Source organism: Electrona antarctica (genome assembly GCF_951216825.1).
Source record: "Electrona antarctica genome assembly, contig: scaffold_102, whole genome shotgun sequence".
Lineage (NCBI taxonomy): Eukaryota > Metazoa > Chordata > Actinopteri > Myctophiformes > Myctophidae > Electrona > Electrona antarctica.
The window spans coordinates 172,620-194,810 of record NW_027637800.1 but is presented as its reverse complement, the minus strand read 5'-3'; the positions used below and the strand labels follow the sequence as shown (position 1 = coordinate 194,810).

At 44.0% G+C, this 22,191-nt stretch overlaps 1 protein-coding gene across 1 annotated transcript in view; it reads left to right on the top strand.

The window, feature by feature from the left end:
- Nucleotides 1–22,191, top strand: part of LOC306918650 (bleomycin hydrolase-like) — a 108,791-nt gene that overhangs the window by 6,000 nt on the left and 80,600 nt on the right. The gene's annotated exons all lie outside the window — the stretch shown is intronic.

Genomic DNA, 22,191 nt, shown 5'->3' with positions numbered 1-22,191 from the left:
CATGTTTACATAGTCTTACCAGTACCTTGTCTATTCATGCATGTATCTCAAAAACCTGTTGTGAAGAAACAGTTTTGATAAAAAACACATCCAAGGACATTGTTTTGATATGACTTTGTGCCCATGATATGTATCAAAATATAGACTTGAATGTATACTGTATTATAACAAAAAATTGGGTTCTTACCATCTACCGTTACAGAGTAAATCACAGTTGAAACTCGCTTAGTCAAACCATAAACCTCAGAATAGTGAACAAAATAGCCATGACAGGTCTAACTCATTGTAAAAGCGTCTTTTATTTTTTATGACTACTAACATAATACAATTATAATAAATATTACAGAAAATAAATAGGCCTACATAAAAAACAGTTGTCCCCAAACTCCCCAGTGTCCCCAAACCACTGCATTCCAGTTGTTCTTGACGGTGTGTGTGTGTGTGTGTAGGCTAAATTTAAAAACAACAACAACTGAAATGAATGAATGCATCCGGTTCAGTGTCGGAGAACTCCATCGCAGTCTTGACTCTTCGTCTTCATCATCATCATCATCATCATCATCATCATCATCCTCCTCCTCATCTGATGCCAGTTCTAAATATATAAAAATAAACATTTAGCTGTAGTCAGCCCGGCCAATAGCCAGTTGGGGGGGGGGGGGGGGACGTACGTAGGCTATCTGACATCATCGTCATCATCATCATCACACGGAGACACACTAAACAATGTACAATCATGATTGTATACAATATACAATGAATGCGATTATCATGCAAGCTCAGACGTCAATGAAACGTCATACAGATCTTATATAATACGCTACTGTTAGCTTCACTCCCCGTCCCCCCTCCGATCCTTGTAGCAAGGTCATCATAACCACACGTTGCTTCAGTAAACGATGCATGTTTGTTCTCCGTCTTTGTAGACAGTAAATAAAAGGAGCGAACATTACTCTAAAGATCAGATCGCCTATAAGGCACGCTACAATATAAAATACTTGTACTGCCATGCGTGCATGCCTGCTACGATACATTTGTACTGCACCGACCAACCGATCGACACCACCCTCCAGCCATTAGCCAGCACCAATGCACCGATCGACACCAACCCCCCCTCCAGCCATTAGCCAGCACCAATGCACCGACCAACCCCCCCATTAGCCAGCACCTTTGGTGCTGGCTAATGGCTGGGGGCCATCGTGGTGAGTCATTCTGGCGTCATGATCTGACTAGTAGTAGTAATTATCCAAGCATCTATTTGTAGCGATCATCTTATGATTTCTGATCACTATAGAAGGGCATTTTCTACAATAAGATTACCTCAAAACATTCCGCGTTGATCGTCTTCTTCAATGGTTTCCCGGTATAGCTCATCGGACGACGATGGGGAGACAATGAAAAAAGGAGGGAGGGAGCAGCGAGTCTCGCTGTAAGCACTGGACCAGGGCTACTCCGCCTGGAGAAGGCGACTGGGACGCGTATGGATCAATACTACTACCACAAAACTCGCTCAAATAAATAGTACTGCTTTCAACTTTTTCTGCTAGAAAATCGCTCGGGCGAGACGGCAAAACAGGCAAAACAATGAAAACTATGAAGACTCCCTCTGCCCCCACTGTTTACAGGGGGTGGGACCAGCTTCCACCCCCGTGTCACGTGACACGGGTTTTCTGGGTAATGTAGTTGGAATATAAGCTCAGGAATTTAAACAGCGCTTCGGAGCATATTAATATGTTTAGATTAATCAAAAAAGAGAAAGACGCCAATTGGCGTCATTGCTCATTTACGGAATTCTGATGAAGACGCCAATTGGCGTCTTTGCTCTTCTAAGGGTTAATTTGCTTATTTTATTTGTAAAAAGCAACACTGTATTAAGACATGGCAGTATAATATTGGTGCAAAATGGAAATATGAGGGCGAGAGAGAGAGAGAGAGAGATAATTGCTTTGAGAGAGAGAGAGAGATAATTGCTTTGAGAGAGAGAGAGAGAGACACACGTAAAGCCGTTCCATTTCAACGAATAAAAAAATGCCGTCTCGCAGGCGCGACTCCGTGAGGCCCTGTGCGGCCGCACCGTTCGCACAACCTAAAAAGCGTCTCTGTCTGAGAGTGCAATATTATAGTTAGTTACCGTACTTATATTAGTGCAGACAAGAAACAATAAATCCCGCTTTGGAGAAGATGCGTTCCGAATCCGAAGGGGTTGTAGTGGCAGGGAATCAGGGATGGATAGAATCCCTTTTTCTATCCAGAATCAGGGATTCTACACTTTTGATTTCTTTTGGGCGGCATGACTGCAGGCTGCAGCTGTTCTTGTTGACTTCCTTGTTGTTACCACGAGTGAGGGGGGAGAGGGGAGGCGGCGTTGCGAGGTCTGCGAGGCGCCATCATGCAGCATGGCTCGCGGACCAAAAGCGTCCGCTTTTTTTTTTAATGACTATTCGATTTTTTTATTTCAAGGTCGATTCCCGTGCATATCGATCGATCGTCGATTAATCAATTTTTTTGGGTCAGCCCTAGTATGTTTCTTCATATTGTTTGTGGAGTGGGCGATTGCATTGGCACTGCAGCACCGAAATAACCAATAGTGAAATATGCGAGGGGTGAAAGGGGGAGGGACCCGCGGATGGCTGTGCTCTGGGCGCTCTGTGCTGGTGGAGTCTTGAACATGACGATTTTGACGTCACCGCAAGCTGGGCAGTTGGATCGCGTTTTGATCCAAAACAATATTTGTACAGTAAATATGGCAGTTGCATGGATGCAATGTAGTGCATTAGGTTTCTGGTGTCATGCAGATGTTTTTGTGCATAGAGAGATGTGTGCTAACGGAGTGGTTTGGTAGGAGATAGAGCACGGATAAACGGACATGTGCTTGTGTACCCCCTGTCTATTAGGCTAGAAGGATATCTGGTGTTGTGTTTATAGAAGACAGAGCTCTGGGGCCCGTTCCACGAAACTTGGATTAGAGATTAAGCCAGGATTTAACAGATATCCTGGCTTAATATATCCTGGATCAGCGATTAACCGGTTTCATGAAAGCTGGTTAATCTTGCCAGATTAATTTAACCAGTTAACCTGGATATGTTGAGGCTTGATTCGGTTTCATGAAAGTGATGCTACATTAGTTACCATGGAAACTAATGCTTTGGACTTAGCCTGCTCCGGACCAGGCTAACAGCCAGGTTTAACCTAATCCTGATGTCTTTACTGTTCATTAAGCAGTCAAACTGATCACAAAGCAATTATGTTTTCCACACTTATTAAATTATTATAGGTTTATGTTGCCTTATTTTTATCGGTCTGCATTAAAGGACTAATTTAAGCACTATATAAAATCTAAAAAACAAAATATATAGGCTGCACAACATCATGACAGCTTGTGAGCTTGTAGATCAGCTGCTTTTGGTGAATGTTCCCCAGAATAGGTTTTATATTATATTATATTATATTATATTATATTATATTATATTATATTATATTATATTATATTATATTATATTATATTATATTATATTATATTATATTATATTATATTATATTATATTATATTATATTATATTATTTTATATTATATTATATATATATCTTTTTTTTTTGTAAAAGTGAAAACCACTAAATATTACCATTACTCATTGTTTTACAACATATTACCATTGTAACGTTTCACCCACTATTGAACCCATGACCCACAGTTCACCAGTCTGGCCCCTGTCTGGACAACAACCCCCTTCCCCAAAGGTAGCTCCCTCAGAGGAGGGAGTTATGGCCAAATATCACAATGCGACAATATCATTATGCTTAAAATATTAAGAATTCTGTTTTAAGTTAATAGTAGTGGTAAAATGTAAACTATATTTTTGGGGTAGTTAATCATTCAGTCTATCCACTGTTGAGAGTATGTTCTCTCTTTATTACAGCAGCAGTATTTATTTTAGAAGCTTAAGTCCTTGTATCAGTAAGTCTTGAATAGATTAGTAATGATACTGAGATATACAGAAGGGGGCAGTAATGCAACTATTAATGATGCAAACTGCCATAATACCCCATGAAGAAGAAGGATCAGTAAATCTGTGTTCCACCGAATGGGTCTAGAAACAAAAAGCCAGGCTCTGCATTCAGCCAGGCTTTATGAGCCTGGCTCGATAAATCCGCCCATTCTAAGCCTCGCTTGGCTTTAGTGGAACAGAATAAACCAGGCTGTAAAGACCAGGATTTAAAAAGCCTGGTTTTGGCCTAAATCCTGGATTAGTTAATCCAAGTTTCGTGGAACAGGCCCCTGGACACGTTCAGGTGTTTAGACAGATATCTGGTGTTGTGTTTATAGAAGACAGAGCTCTGGACACGTTCAGGTGTTTAGACAGATATCTGGTGTTGTGTTTATAGAAGACAGAGCTCTGGACACGTTCAGGTGTTTAGACAGATATCTGGTGTTGTGTTTATAGAAGACAGAGCTCTGGACACGTTCAGGTGTTTAGACAGATATCTGGTGTTGTGTTTATAGAAGACAGAGCTCTGGACACGTTCAGGTGTTTAGACAGATATCTGGTGTTGTGTTTATAGAAGACAGAGCTCTGGACACGTTCAAGTGTTTAGACAGATATCTGGTGTTGTGTTTATAGAAGACAGAGCTCTGGACACGTTCAGGTGTTTAGACAGATATCTGGTGTTGTGTTTATAGAAGACAGAGCTCTGGACACGTTCAGGTGTTTAGACAGATATCTGGTGTTGTGTTTATAGAAGACAGAGCTCTGGACACGTTCAGGTGTTTAGACAGATATCTGGTGTTGTGTTTATAGAGGACAGAGCTCTGGACACGTTCAGGTGTTTAGACAGATATCTGGTGTTGTGTTTATAGAAGACAGAGCTCTGGACACGTCCAGGTGTTTAGACAGATATCTGGTGTTGTGTTTATAGAAGACAGAGCTCTGGACACGTTCAGGTGTTTAGACAGATATCTGGTGTTGTGTTTATAGAAGACAGAGCTCTGGACACGTTCAGGTGTTTAGACAGATATCTGGTGTTGTGTTTATAGAAGACAGAGCTCTGGACACGTTCAGGTGTTTAGACAGATATCTGGTGTTGTGTTTATAGAAGACAGAGCTCTGGACACGTTCAGGTGTTTAGACAGATATCTGGTGTTGTGTTTATAGAAGACAGAGCTCTGGACACGTTCAGGTGTTTAGACAGATATCTGGTGTTGTGTTTATAGAAGACAGAGCTCTGGACACGTTCAGGTGTTTAGACAGATATCTGGTGTTGTGTTTATAGAAGACAGAGCTCTGGACACGTTCAGGTGTTTAGACAGATATCTGGTGTTGTGTTTATAGAAGACAGAGCGCTCTGGACACGTTCAGGTGTTTAGACAGATATCTGGTGTTTTTATAGAAGACAGAGCTCTGGACACGTTCAGGTGTTTAGACAGATATCTGGTGTTGTGTTTATAGACGGTTGTGTCCCCTAGTCTCACTTACCAGGTCGGGCAACCTGAAAGCAAACGCCACCTGCCTGTTTTATTTAGCTGCCAGGGGCAGGTGGGCAACCCTTACTGTTTTATTTAGCTGCTAGGGGCAGGTGGGCAACCCTTAGTGTTTTATTTAGCTGCCAGGGGCAGGTGGGCACCCCTTAGTGTTTTATTTAGCTGCCAGGGGCAGGTGGGCAACCCTTAGTGTTTTATTTAGCTGTCAGGGGCAGGTGGGCACCCCTTAGTGTTTTATTTAGCTGCCAGGGGCAGGTGGGCAACCCTTAGTGTTTTATTTAGCTGTCAGGGGCAGGTGGGCACCCCTTAGTGTTTTATTTAGCTGCCAGGGGCAGGTGGGAAACCCTTAGTGTTTTATTTAGCTGCCAGGGGCAGGTGGGCAACCCTTAGTGTTTTATTTAGCTGTCAGGGGCAGGTGGGCAACCCTTAGTGTTTTATTTAGCTGCCAGGGGCAGGTGGGCAACCCTTAGTGTTTTATTTAGCTGCCAGGGGCAGGTGGGCAACCCTTAGTGTTTTATTTAGCTGTCAGGGGCAGGTGGGCACCCCTTAGTGTTTTATTTAGCTGCCAGGGCAGGTGGGCAACCCTTAGTGTTTTATTTAGCTGCCAGGGGCAGGTGGGAAACCCTTAGTGTTTTATTTAGCTGCCAGGGGCAGGTGGGCACCCCTTAGTGTTTTATTTAGCTGCCAGGGCAGGTGGGCAACCCATAGTGTTTTATTTAGCTGCCAGGGGCAGGTGGGCAACCCTTAGTGTTTTATTTAGCTGCCAGGGGCAGGTGGGCAACCCTTAGTGTTTTATTTAGCTGCCAGGGGCAGGTGGGCAACCCTTAGTGTTTTATTTAGCTGCCAGGGGCAGGTGGGCGACCCTTCGTGTTTTATTTAGCTGCCAGGGGCAGGTGGGCGACCCTTAGTGTTTTATTTAGCTGCCAGGGGCAGGTGGGCGACCCTTAGTGTTTTATTTAGCTGCCAGGGGCAGGTGGGCGACCCTTAGTGTTTTATTTAGCTGCCAGGGGCAGGTGGGCAAGCCTTAGTGTTTTATTTAGCTGCCAGGGGCAGGTGGGCAACCCTTAGTGTTTTATTTAGCTGCCAGGGGCAGGTGGGCAACCCTTAGTGTTTTATTTAGCTGCCAGGGGCAGGTGGGCAACCCTTAGTGTTTTATTTAGCTGCCAGGGGCAGGTGGGCAACCCTTAGTGTTTTATTTAGCTGCCAGGGGCAGGTAGGCAACCCTTAGTGTTTTATTTAGCTGCCAGGGGCAGGTGGGCAACCCTTAGTGTTTTATTTTTGCTGCCAGGGGCAGGTGGGCAACCCTTAGTGTTTTATTTAGCTGCCAGGGGCAGGTGGGCAACCCTTAGTGTTTTATTTAGCTGCCAGGGGCAGGTGGGCAACCCTTAGTGTTTTATTGAGCTGCCAGGGGCAGGTGGGCAACCCTTAGTGTTTTATTTAGCTGCCAGGGGCAGGTGGGCAACCCTTAGTGTTTTATTTATCTGCCAGGGGCAGGTGGGCAACCCTTAGTGTTTTATTTAGCTGCCAGGGGCAGGTGGGCAACCCTTAGTGTTTTATTTAGCTGCCAGGGGCAGGTGGGCAACCCTTAGTGTTTTATTTAGCTGCCAGAGGCAGGTGGGCAACCCTTAGTGTTTTATTTAGCTGCCAGGGGCAGGTGGGCAACCCTTAGTGTTTTATTTAGCTGCCAGGGGCAGGTGGGTCAACCCTTAGTGTTTTATTTAGCTGCCAGGGCAGGTGGGCAACCCTTAGTGTTTTATTTAGCTGCCAGGGGCAGGTGGGCAACCCTTAGTGTTTTATTTAGCTGCCAGGGGCAGGTGGGCAACCCTTAGTGTTTTATTTAGCTGCCAGGGGCAGGTGGGCAACCCTTAGTGTTTTATTTAGCTGCCAGGGGCAGGTGGGCAACCCTTAGTGTTTTATTTAGCTGCCAGGGGCAGGTGGGCAACCCTTAGTGTTTTATTTAGCTGCCAGGGCAGGTGGGCAACCCTTAGTGTTTTATTTAGCTGCCAGGGGCAGGTGGGCGACCCTTAGTGTTTTATTTAGCTGCCAGGGGCAGGTGGGCAACCCTTAGTGTTTTATTTAGCTGCCAGAGGCAGGTGGGCAACCCTTAGTGTCTTATTTAGCTGCCAGGAGCAGGTGGGCAACCCTTAGTGTTTTATTTAGCTGCCAGAGGCAGGTGGGCAACCCTTGGTGTCTTATTTAGCTGCCAGGGGCAGGTGGGCAACCCTTTGTGTTTTATTTAGCTGCCAGGGCAGGTGGGCAACCCTTAGTGTTTTATTTAGCTGCCAGAGGCAGGTGGGCGACCCTTAATGTTTTATTTAGCTGCCAGGGGCAGGTGGGCAACCCTTAGTGTTTTATTTATCTGCCAGGAACAGGTGGGCGACCCTTAATGTTTTATTTAGCTGCCAGGGGCAGGTGGGCGACCCTTAGTGTTTTATTTAGCTGCCAGGGGCAGGTGGGCGACCCTTAGTGTTTTATTTAGCTGCCAGGGGCAGGTGGGCGACCCTTAGTGTTTTATTTAGCTGCCAGGGGCAGGTGGGCAACCCTTAGTGTTTTATTTAGCTGCCAGGGGCAGGTGGGCGACCCTTAGTGTTTTATTTAGCTGCCAGGGGCAGGTGGGCGACCCTTAGTGTTTTATTTAGCTGCCAGGGGCAGGTGGGCAACCCTTAGTGTTTTATTTAGCTGCCAGGGGCAGGTGGGCAACCCTTAGTGTTTTATTTAGCTGCCAGGGGCAGGTGGGCGACCCTTAGTGTTTTATTTAGCTGCCAGGGGCAGGTGGGCAACCCTTAGTGTTTTATTTAGCTGCCAGGGGCAGGTGGGCGACCCTTAGTGTTTTATTTAGCTGCCAGGGGCAGGTGGGCAACCCTTAGTGTTTTATTTAGCTGCCAGGGGCAGGTGGGCAACCCTTAGTGTTTTATTTAGCTGCCAGGGGCAGGTGGGCAACCCTTAGTGTTTTATTTAGCTGCCAGGGGCAGGTGGGCGACCCTTAGTGTTTTATTTAGCTGCCAGGGGCAGGTGGGTCAACCCTTAGTGTTTTATTTAGCTGCCAGGGGCAGGTGGGCAACCCTTAGTGTTTTATTTAGCTGCCAGGGCAGGTGGGCAACCCTTAGTGTTTTATTTAGCTGCCAGGGGCAGGTGGGTCAACCCTTAGTGTTTTATTTAGCTGCCAGGGGCAGGTGGGCAACCCTTAGTGTTTTATTTAGCTGCCAGGGGCAGGTGGGCGACCCTTAGTGTTTTATTTAGCTGCCAGGGGCAGGTGGGCAACCCTTAGTGTTTTATTTAGCTGCCAGGGGCAGGTGGGCGACCCTTAGTGTTTTATTTAGCTGCCAGGGGCAGGTGGGTCAACCCTTAGTGTTTTATTTAGCTGCCAGGGGCAGGTGGGCAACCCTTAGTGTTTTATTTAGCTGCCAGGGCAGGTGGGCAACCCTTAGTGTTTTATTTAGCTGCCAGGGGCAGGTGGGTCAACCCTTAGTGTTTTATTTAGCTGCCAGGGGCTGGTCTGCTATTTTTGAAAAATCGTGAAAATGTGGCGCAAATCTTTGAATATATATTCTTTCAGAGTGAACTTTTTAACTCAAATCTTTGCTTCTAGGGGAGGTTCCTGGAACAACATATTTTCAGATAGTGGTCAGTTGCCAATTACATATAATTTTGGGGGTCCTTGACTTGAAATATTGAGCACCACTGATACAGAAACATGAGGTATTGAGCACCACTGATACAGAAACATGGGGTATTATTGAGCACCACTGATACAGAAACATGGGGTATTATTGAGCACCACTGATACAGAAACATGGGGTATTATTGAGCACCACTGATACAGAAACATGGGGTATTATTGAGCACCACTGATACAGAAACATGGGGTATTATTGAGCACCACTGATACAGAAACATGGGGTATTATTGAGCACCACTGATACAGAAACATGGGGTAATATTGAGCACCACTGATACAGAAACATGGGGTATTATTGAGCACCACTGATACAGAAACATGGGGTATTATTGAGCACCACTGATACAGAAACATGGGGTATTGAGCACCACTGATACAGAAACATGGGGTATTATTGAGCACCACTGATACAGAAACATGGGGTATTGAGCACCACTGATACAGAAACATGGGGTATTATTGAGCACCACTGATACAGAAACATGGGGTATTATTGAGCACCACTGATACAGAAACATGGGGTATTATTGAGCACCACTGATACAGAAACATGGGGTATTATTGAGCACCACTGATACAGAAACATGGGGTATTATTGAGCACCACTGATAGAAACATGGGGTATTATTGAGCACCACTGATAGAAACATGGGGTATTATTGAGCACCACTGATACAGAAACATGGGGTATTATTGAGCACCACTGATAGAAACATGGGGTATTATTGAGCACCACTGATACAGAAACATGGGGTATTGAGCACCACTGATACAGAAACATGAGGTATTATTGAGCACCACTGATACAGAAACATGGGGTATTATTGAGCACCACTGATGCAGAAACATGGGGTATTATTGAGCACCACTGATACAGAAACATGGGGTATTATTGAGCACCACTGATACAGAAACATGAGGTATTATTGAGCACCACTGATACAGAAACATGAGGTATTGAGCACCACTGATACAGAAACATGGGGTATTATTGAGCACCACTGATACAGAAACATGGGGTATTATTGAGCACCACTGATACAGAAACATGGGGTATTATTGAGCACCACTGATAGAAACATGGGGTATTATTGAGCACCACTGATACAGAAACATGGGGTATTATTGAGCACCACTGATAGAAACATGGGGTATTATTGAGCACCACTGATACAGAAACATGGGGTATTATTGAGCACCACTGATACAGAAACATGGGGTATTGAGCACCACTGATACAGAAACATGGGGTATTATTGAGCACCACTGATACAGAAACATGGGGTATTATTGAGCACCACTGATACAGAAACATGGGGTATTATTGGGCACCACTGATACAGAAACATGGGGTATTGAGCACCACTGATGCAGAAACATGGGGTATTATTGAGCACCACTGATACAGAAACATGGGGTATTATTGAGCACCACTGATACAGAAACATGGGGTATTATTGAGCACCACTGATACAGAAACATGGGGTATTATTGAGCACCACTGATACAGAAACATGGGGTATTATTGAGCACCACTGATACAGAAACATGGGGTATTATTGAGCACCACTGATACAGAAACATGGGGTATTATTGAGCACCACTGATACAGAAACATGAGGTATTGAGCACCACTGATACAGAAACATGGGGTATTATTGAGCACCACTGATACAGAAACATGGGGTATTATTGAGCACCACTGATACAGAAACATGGGGTATTATTGAGCACCACTGATACAGAAACATGGGGTATTATTGAGCACCACTGATAGAAACATGGGGTATTATTGAGCACCACTGATACAGAAACATGGGGTATTATTGAGCACCACTGATACAGAAACATGGGGTATTGAGCACCACTGATACAGAAACATGGGGTATTGAGCACCACTGATACAGAAACATGGGGTATTGAGCACCACTGATACAGAAACATGGGGTATTGAGCACCACTGATACAGAAACATGGGGTATTATTGAGCACCACTGATACAGAAACATGGGGTATTGAGCACCACTGATACAGAAACATGGGGTATTATTGAGCACCACTGATACAGAAACATGGGGTATTGAGCACCACTGATACAGAAACATGGGGTATTGAGCACCACTGATACAGAAACATGGGGTATTATTGAGCACCACTGATACAGAAACATGGGGTATTATTGAGCACCACTGATAGAAACATGGGGTATTATTGAGCACCACTGATACAGAAACATGGGGTATTATTGAGCACCACTGATACAGAAACATGGGGTATTATTGAGCACCACTGATACAGAAACATGGGGTATTATTGAGCACCACTGATACAGAAACATGGGGTATTATTGAGCACCACTGATGCAGAAACATGGGGTATTATTGAGCACCACTGATGCAGAAACATGGGGTATTATTGAGCACCACTGATACAGAAACATGGGGTATTATTGAGCACCACTGATACAGAAACATGGGGTATTGAGCACCACTGATACAGAAACATGGGGTATTATTGAGCACCACTGATACAGAAACATGGGGTATTATTGAGCACCACTGATACAGAAACATGGGGTATTATTGAGCACCACTGATACAGAAACATGGGGTATTGAGCACCACTGATACAGAAACATGGGGTATTATTGAGCACCACTGATACAGAAACATGGGGTATTGAGCACCACTGATACAGAAACATGGGGTATTGAGCACCACTGATACAGAAACATGGGGTATTATTGAGCACCACTGATACAGAAACATGGGGTATTATTGAGCACCACTGATAGAAACATGGGGTATTATTGAGCACCACTGATACAGAAACATGGGGTATTATTGAGCACCACTGATACAGAAACATGGGGTATTATTGAGCACCACTGATACAGAAACATGGGGTATTATTGAGCACCACTGATACAGAAACATGGGGTATTATTGAGCACCACTGATGCAGAAACATGGGGTATTATTGAGCACCACTGATGCAGAAACATGGGGTATTATTGAGCACCACTGATACAGAAACATGGGGTATTATTGAGCACCACTGATACAGAAACATGGGGTATTATTGAGCACCACTGATACAGAAACATGGGGTATTGAGCACCACTGATGCAGAAACATGGGGTATTATTGAGCACCACTGATACAGAAACATGGGGTATTATTGAGCACCACTGATGCAGAAACATGAGGTATTATTGAGCACCACTGATACAGAAACATGGGGTATTATTGAGCACCACTGATACAGAAACATGGGGTATTATTGAGCACCACTGATACAGAAACATGGGGTATTATTGAGCACCACTGATACAGAAACATGGGGTATTATTGAGCACCACTGATACAGAAACATGGGGTATTATTGAGCACCACTGATACAGAAACATGGGGTATTATTGAGCACCACTGATACAGAAACATGGGGTATTATTGAGCACCACTGATACAGAAACATGAGGTATTGAGCACCACTGATACAGAAACATGGGGTATTGAGCACCACTGATGCAGAAACATGGGGTATTATTGAGCACCACTGATAGAAACATGGGGTATTATTGAGCACCACTGATACAGAAACATGGGGTATTATTGAGCACCACTGATACAGAAACATGGGGTATTATTGAGCACCACTGATACAGAAACATGGGGTATTATTGAGCACCACTGATACAGAAACATGGGGTATTATTGAGCACCACTGATACAGAAACATGGGGTATTATTGAGCACCACTGATAGAAACATGGGGTATTATTGAGCACCACTGATACAGAAACATGGGGTATTATTGAGCACCACTGATACAGAAACATGGGGTATTATTGAGCACCACTGATACAGAAACATGGGGTATTATTGAGCACCACTGATACAGAAACATGGGGTATTATTGAGCACCACTGATGCAGAAACATGGGGTATTATTGAGCACCACTGATGCAGAAACATGGGGTATTATTGAGCACCACTGATACAGAAACATGGGGTATTATTGAGCACCACTGATACAGAAACATGGGGTATTATTGAGCACCACTGATACAGAAACATGGGGTATTGAGCACCACTGATGCAGAAACATGGGGTATTATTGAGCACCACTGATACAGAAACATGGGGTATTATTGAGCACCACTGATGCAGAAACATGAGGTATTATTGAGCACCACTGATACAGAAACATGGGGTATTATTGAGCACCACTGATACAGAAACATGGGGTATTATTGAGCACCACTGATACAGAAACATGGGGTATTATTGAGCACCACTGATACAGAAACATGGGGTATTATTGAGCACCACTGATACAGAAACATGGGGTATTATTGAGCACCACTGATACAGAAACATGGGGTATTATTGAGCACCACTGATACAGAAACATGGGGTATTATTGAGCACCACTGATACAGAAACATGAGGTATTGAGCACCACTGATACAGAAACATGGGGTATTGGGCACCACTGATACAGAAACATTGAGCACCACTGATACAGAAACATGGGGTATTGAGCACCACTGATACAGAAACATGGGGTATTGAGCACCACTGATACAGAAACATGGGGTATTATTGAGCACCACTGATACAGAAACATGGGGTATTATTGAGCACCACTGATACAGAAACATGGGGTATTATTGAGCACCACTGATAGAAACATGGGGTATTATTGAGCACCACTGATACAGAAACATGGGGTATTATTGAGCACCACTGATAGAAACATGGGGTATTATTGAGCACCACTGATAGAAACATGGGGTATTATTGAGCACCACTGATAGAAACATGGGGTATTATTGAGCACCACTGATAGAAACATGGGGTATTTCAGAAAACTGTCATGATTTAGAAGACATTTTTAAAATGTCGATGTCGGGCCTACATTCTTTTCATTTTTTTCTGGGGAAAAAAAGCTTTGCTGAAAATAGCAGATCTACAAGCTTGTCGACCGGGCTATAGAGGCTATACGCATGACGTAAACATCAGTGATGTAAATAGGTTTCCGATGTAATGAGTCCCAGGATGCAGGGATGGTCTTTTATAAATGAGTCCCAGGATGCAGGGATGGTCTTTTAGAAATGAGTCCCAGGATGCAGGGATGGTCTTTTAGAAATGAGTCCCAGGATGCAGGGATGGTCTTTTAGAAATGAGTCCCAGGATGCAGGGATGGTCTTTTAGAAATGAGTCCCAGGATGCAGGGATGGTCTTTTAGAAATGAGTCCCAGGATGCAGGGATGGTCTTTTAGAAATGAGTCCCAGGATGCAGGGATGGTCTTTTAGAAATGAGTCCCAGGATGCAGGGATGGTCTTTTAGAAATGAGTCCCAGGATGCAGGGATGGTCTTTTAGAAATGAGTCCCAGGGACATTTTACGAGTCCCACTTCAACCATGTTAGGAGTCATATTTTGCCATTTTTTACAAATTGCTGGTGGTTATATATTCATGTAGAGAACGGAAGAAGAAATGATTATTATAACTAAAGCTAGCAAAATATCGCACATTTTATTTTATTTCACGTGTATTATTTTTACTGTACATGCTGAGTACAGTATATGCATCCCGCTCCACAGCCTAGGAGCGTTTGTTGCTCAATCCTCTGTTTGTTGCTCAATCCTCTGTGTTTGTTGCTCATTCCTCTGTGTTGCTCATTCCTCTGTGTTTGTTGCTCATTCCTCTGTGTTGGTTGCTCATTCCTCTGTGTTGCTCATTCCTCTGTGTTGGTTGCTCATTCCTCTGTGTTGCTCATTCCTCTGTGTTGCTCATTCCTCTGTGTTGGTTGCTCATTCCTCTGTGTTGCTCAATCCTCTGTTTGTTGCTCATTCCTCTGTGTTGCTCAATCCTCTGTGTTTGTTGCTCAATCCTCTGTGTTTGTTGCTCAATCATCTGTGTTTGTTGCTCAATCCTCTGTGTTTGTTGCTCATTCCTCTGTTTGTTGCTCATTCCTCTGTGTTGCTCATTCCTCTGTTTGTTGCTCATTCCTCTGTGTTTGTTGCTCATTCCTCTGTGTTGCTCAATCCTCTGTGTTTGTTGCTCAATCCTCTGTGTTTGTTGCTCAATCCTCTGTGTTTGTTGCTCATTCCTCTGTGTTTGTTGCTCAATCCTCTGTGTTTGTTGCTCAATCCTCTGTTTGTTGCTCAATCCTCTGTGTTTGTTGCTCAATCCTCTGTGTTTGTTGCTCATTCCTCTGTGTTTGTTGCTCAATCCTCTGTGTTTGTTGCTCAATCCTCTGTTTGTTGCTCAATCCTCTGTGTTTGTTGCTCATTCCTCTGTGTTTGTTGCTCAATCCTCTGTGTTTGTTGCTCATTCCTCTGTGTTTGTTGCTCAATCCTCTGTTTGTTGCTCAATCCTCTGTGTTTGTTGCTCATTCCTCTGTGTTTGTTGCTCAATCCTCTGTGTTGTTGCTCAATCCTCTGTGTTTGTTGCTCATTGCTCTGTGTTTGTTGCTCAATCCTCTGTGTTTGTTGCTCATTCCTCTGTGTTGCTCAATCCTCTGTTTGTTGCTCAAACCTCTGTGTTGCGCAACAGTGAGACGTCATCGGAAATGTTCCCCCCCCTGTTGAGCCGACGACAAGGAAAATCTTAAAACGTTAATAACTCGCGATCTAAATCATCCCCGTGTAATTATAAAAAAATCACACCCGTTTGAACTGAGTGGTGTAAGGTCTTATATAGACTGATCAGCTGTGGTCTGACGTAATGTCTGACGTAATGAAATCACACCCGGGTGAACTGGGTGACCGTAGCAACCATGCTCATTTTTTGAGCACAGACAGACAGACACGTAAACTAACAAAGCCAGTCGTAGGAGTGGTTTACACCACTCAAAAACATTGTGTTAGACGGCGCTCCGCTGTCCAGTCGCTAGTCGCGATAGATTTAATCATACCTCCCGTTGTTGTCGATCGACTCTAGAGTGGTTTGGCTTAGGGATGTCAAACGACTCATATTTGGCAAATCGATAAATCGAGGCCGCAAATCGACGAGTCGATCGACTTTTTTCCTATTTTTTTTTCCATTATTTTTTATTTTTTTTATTTTTGTTGTTGCTGCGCAGCAGTTGAGGAGAACGCAACTATGCATTCCTTTAAGCAACAACTTCTGCAGCTGCATCCATATGTTTAGAATTTGCATCAAAATAAACTTTATTTTGTAAACAACGACACTGAAGGAGCAGCGGCGCTATCGGCTGCTATGCTATCAGCTAGTCCAACTCTCAAGTGTATGCAGCAGCCTGTCACAAGTCCCGTAATGAACTGATACGGGACGCACGTTGTTCCGTATTTTATTTTTAATGTCGGGTCGGGGAATAAATACAGTATGAATGACGGCGGGATTTATTTGACAACGCTGTCCTGGTTTCGTCACAAGAAGAGAAGAGCGCTCACAGCTCAGAACAGAGCAATGAGATGTGAACCTGGGGTCTGGGAGGCTCAGAGCTGCAGCCATTGGCTCATGATACGAGCACACGACCAATGGGACAGAGCATTCAGTGTTGCTAAGATACCCTCCCCCTTCACCCCACACCCTTGGACGATGGGGTCTAGCCGCAGGCTCTAACTGCAGCCAGGGCATGCATGTGAGGAGGACAGGCGCAGCACAGCAGTGTCACACAGACAAACACGTACCTCTCCCATTTGGAAAACATTTGAAACAGTAAAGTTTATAACGTTTTATAATAAGCCATTACACAATTTTTTTTTTTCGACTCATACGTTTTTGAGTCGCGGAAGGCATGAGTCGAAAATCGAGTCGATTTTCAACTTTTTTCAACATCCCACTTTGGCTACACTTGGCTGCTACAGCCACATCCGGGACAACATCCGGTCTGTCGGTGCACCTACCCTGCCCCCTTAGATAGCACTTTTGTAGACTTAGATAGCATTTTATGCAGACTTATAGCATGTTATGTAGACAGCACTATAATTGCATTGTATGTAGTCATAGCACGTCATTGCGAACGCAGTGATTGCGAACGCAGTGAGCATTTACTATGAGACCCAGCAGATCATGTCTGTCTGTCTGTCTGTGTGTGTGTCTGTCACGCTGTAACACCACCCGCCCACCACCAGAGGGCGCAGCTGTATCACACACAAAAACACACATGCACGCACACACACACGCACACGCGCACGCACGCACACACACACACACACACACACACACATACAAAACTTAACTTAAAAAAAACTTAACTTAAAAAAAAAACTTAAAGGAAAACGCACGCGCACACACACACACAACTTAACTTAAAAAAAAAACTTTAAAAGGAAAAACTTAAAAAAAACTTTAAAAAAAACTTAACTTAAAAAAAAAATTAAAAAGGAAAAACTTTAAAAGAAAACTTAAAAAAAATCTTAAAACACAAATAACTTAAAAAAACCTTAAATTACGTAATTTATTCTAATTGTTGTTTTTGCAATTTACGAGCTGCGTTCGCTTCCCGCGTTCGCGAGTCTTACTTGTAGTACAAATGTATAGCACAGTATACTATATATGTATAGTTTATATGTATAGTTTCATTATATAGATATTCCACTGTTACGTTCTTAGCTTACGCATGTTTCATGATAACTACTTGTTATATATCTGATGTATTAATTTGCCATTCTTTTTGTTCTTGCTTAATGTAAATCAGTCTGGATTAAGAGCGCCTGATAAAGGCCTACATTGTCGGTAAATGTGCTCCGGCCGCTATAAACGCTAGGCACATTTTATTAATGGATTAAATGACCCCGGGCAATACATGTGTTAACTATAAACTGCGTTTTGGGATGCAAAATGCACCCTATTTTAATCTGGATTATCTATAGAGGCTATCTATCATCTATAGATCTATTATCTATAGAGGCTATCTATCATCTATAGATCTATTATCTATAGAGGCTATCTATCATCGTATCCGGAAGTTCCAAATACAATGAATGGTACAATACAAAGGTGTCTCTTTAACACATTGAGACCTCTAAAAAAAGTCTTCTAAATCCTGACAGTTTTCTGAACAAACCCTGTTTCTATATCAGTGGTTCTCACAGGGTTAACCTCTTAAAAAGAAGCAGTCAAATGGATGCACTCATATTTAACAAACAGGAACCAAAGTGTTCGTATTGGTACTGGTACTCAGTCAACATATCTTAACTGTAACATTGGAGTTCCTCAGGGATCAATACTGGGCCCTATCCTGTTTAGTTTATATATAAATGATCTGCCTTCCGTCTGTCCAACTGTCTCCATACAAATGTATGCCGATGACACAGTTCTTTATATACACGCTAAAAACAAACAACTAGCAGCAGATAAATTAACTGCAGCCATGGGCCACGTATCTGATTGGCTGAGGAACTCATGTTTGCATCTGAACACCAAAAAAACTGTATGTATTTTTCACGTAACTCCACAGACCCTGACATTGACATTCTCATCGAGGGTAGTAGTATTCAGATAGTATCAGAATTTAAATATCTTGGAATTACACTAGACTCAAACTTGACATTTAAAAAACATATTAAAAATTTAGCCAACAAAATCAAATTCAATTTATCTAATTTCAGACACATAAGACCATATCTAACAACTGATGCAGCTAAACTCTTCATGCATGCTATGATTTTTTCACACATAACGTACTGCTTCACAACCTGGTCACAGACAAATCAGACAACTTTAAAACCCATAGAATCACTGTACAAACAGACATTAAAAACACTTGACCAAAAGCCCAACCGTTACCACCATTGCCACATAGTTAAAAAGTACAACTTATTTAATTTTAATAGCTTTAAACACTTTTCAGATGCCTGTCTCATTTTTAAGATCTTAAATGGACTTGCACCTCCACCACTGAAACAGTTCATAGGTCGAAGGGACAGTGGTGACAGAGCAACAAGGGCAACTACCAGAGGAGACTGTGAAATGCCAATCAGACGTAGTGTGTTTGGTAAAACAGTCTTCTCTGTTAGAGCCTCCCATCACTGGAACAGTCTCCCCACAGAAGTAAGAGAGACCTCCAACTATCTGACCTTCAAATTCAACCTGAAAAGGTGGCTAAAAACAATTCAAATCTGTAATCATGAGTAACTATCAGCACCATTTAGTATTTCTCACCGGTGTCATTATTCACTTCACTATGTAGTTGTGATTTACAGAGAAGAGTGAACTAGGACAGAGGGAGCCCTACTGATTTACAGAGAAGAGTGAACTAGGACAGAGGGAGCCCTACTGATTTAAGAGTGAACTAGGACAGAGGGAGCCCTACTGATTTACAGAGAAGAGTGAACTAGGACAGAGGGAGCCCTACTGATTTAAGAGTGAACTAGGACAGAGGGAGCCCTACTGATTTACAGAGAAGAGTGAACTAGGACAGAGGGAGCCCTACTGATAGAAGAGGGAACTAGGACAGAGGGAGCCCTACTGATTTACAGAGAAGAGTGAACTAGGACAGAGGGAGCCCTACTGATTTACAGAGAAGAGTCAACTAGGACAGAGGGAGCCCTACTGATTTACAGAGAAGAGTGAACTAGGACAGAGGGAGCCCTACTGAGAGAAGAGTGAACTAGGACAGAGGGAGCCCTACTGATTTACAGAGAAGAGTGAACTAGGACAGAGGGAGCCCTACTGATTTACAGAGAAGAGTGAACTAGGACAGAGGGAGCCCTACTGAGAGAAGAGTGAACTAGGACAGAGGGAGCCCTACTGATTTACAGAGAAGAGTGAACTAGGACAGAGGGAGCCCTACTGATAGAAGAGTGAACTAGGACAGAGGGAGCCCTACTGAGAGAAGAGTGAACTAGGACAGAGGGAGCCCTACTGATAGAAGAGTGAACTAGGACAGAGGGAGCCCTACTGATTTACAGAGAAGAGTGAACTAGGACAGAGGGAGCCCTACTGATAGAAGAGTGAACTAGGACAGAGGGAGCCCTACTGAGAGAAGAGTGAACTAGGACAGAGGGAGCCCTACTGATAGAAGAGTGAACTAGGACAGAGGGAGCCCTACTGAGAGAAGAGTGAACTAGGACAGAGGGAGCCCTACTGAGAGAAGAGTGAACTAGGACAGAGGGAGCCCTACTGATTTACAGAGAAGAGTGAACTAGGACTGTAGTGTATTGTATTGTATTGTGTTTGTGTATGGACAGAGTGTTGGGTGCTAGCACATATGCACACATGGCATCAACGCATGGTGTTGTGTGCTGGCACACTACACTCTGTCTTTCTTTTATCTGTATTGTATTGTGTTTTTGTACGGACAGTGTTGGGTGCTAGCACATTGCACACATGGCATCAACGCATGGTGTTGTGTGCTGGCACACCATACACTGTCTTTCTTTTATCATTCATTTTTTAAGAGCCTGCCCAGGGACTACAGATGGAAATTAGCTTTGGCTAACTCTGGCCTATTTACATTGAGGTGAAAACTGACATGTTGATTAATGAGCTTTGTCCCTGTCAAATAAATATATAAATAAAATAAATAAACCCCAGGGGGGTAAATGGGGTAAATCCGCAACATCGGAGTTGGAACCGGAGACCAATTGGGTCTCCATTGACCCGCTGAGCGCTGGTCAGACGTGGACAGCGGGCTCGAGAGTTAAACCCTATGAGAGAGAGAGAGAGAGAGAGAGAGAGAGAGAGAGAGAGAGAGAGAGAGAGAGAGAGAGAGAGAGAGAGAGAGAGAGAGAGAGAGAGAGAGAGAGAGAGAGAGAGAGAGAGAGAGAGAGAGAGAGAGAGAGAGAGAGAGAGAGAGAGAGAGAGAGAGAGACATAGTGTTGTCTCTGTCCAGTCTGGTGTCCAGAAGGTTAACGTGGTGTTGTGTCTCTGTCCAGTCTGGTGTCCAGAAGGTTAACGTGGTGTTGTGTCTCTGTCCAGTCTGGTGTCCAGAAGGTTAAGGTGGTGTTGTGTCTCTGTCCAGTCTGGTGTCCAGAAGGTTAACGTGGTGTTGTGTATCCGTCCAGTCTGGTGTCCAGAAGGTTAACGTGGTGTTGTGTCTCTGTCCAGTCTGGTGTCCAGAAGGTTAACGTGGTGTTGTGTCTCTGTCCAGTCTGGTGTCCAGAAGGTTAACGTGGTGTTGTGTCTCTGTCCAGTCTGGTGTCCAGAAGGTTAACGTGGTGTTGTGTCTCTGTCCAGTCTGGTGTCCAGAAGGTTAACGTGGTGTTGTGTCTCTGTCCAGTCTGGTGTCCAGAAGGTTAACGTGGTGTTGTGTCTCTGTCCAGTCTGGTGTCCAGAAGGTTAAGGTGGTGTTGTGTCTCTGTCCAGTCTGGTGTCCAGAAGGTTAAGGTGGTGTTGTGTCTCCGTCCAGTCTGGTGTCCAGAAGGTTAAGGTGGTGTTGTGTCTCCGTCCAGTCTGGTGTCCAGAAGGTTAAGGTGGTGGTGTGTCTCCGTCCAGTCTGGTGTCCAGAAGGTTAAGGTGGTGGTGTGTCTCCGTCCAGTCTTGTGTCCAGAAGGTTAAGGTGGTGTTGTGTATCCGTCCAGTCTGGTGTCCAGAAGGTTAACGTGGTGTTGTGTATCTGTCCAGTCTGGTGTCCAGAAGGTTAACGTGGTGTTGTGTCTCTGTCCAGTCTGGTGTCCAGAAGGTTAACGTGGTGTTGTGTCTCTGTCCAGTCTGGTGTCCAGAAGGTTAACGTGGTGTTGTGTCTCTGTCCAGTCTGGTGTCCAGAAGGTTAACGTGGTGTTGTGTCTCTGTCCAGTCTGGTGTCCAGAAGGTTAACGTGGTGTTGTGTCTCTGTCCAGTCTGGTGTCCAGAAGGTTAACGTGGTGTTGTGTCTCTGTCCAGTCTGGTGTCCAGAAGGTTAAGGTGGTGTTGTGTCTCTGTCCAGTCTGGTGTCCAGAAGGTTAACGTGGTGTTGTGTCTCTGTCCAGTCTGGTGTCCAGAAGGTTAACGTGGTGTTGTGTCTCTGTCCAGTCTGGTGTCCAGAAGGTTAACGTGGTGTTGTGTCTCTGTCCAGTCTGGTGTCCAGAAGGTTAACATGGTGTTGTGTCTCTGTCCAGTCTGGTGTCCAGAAGGTT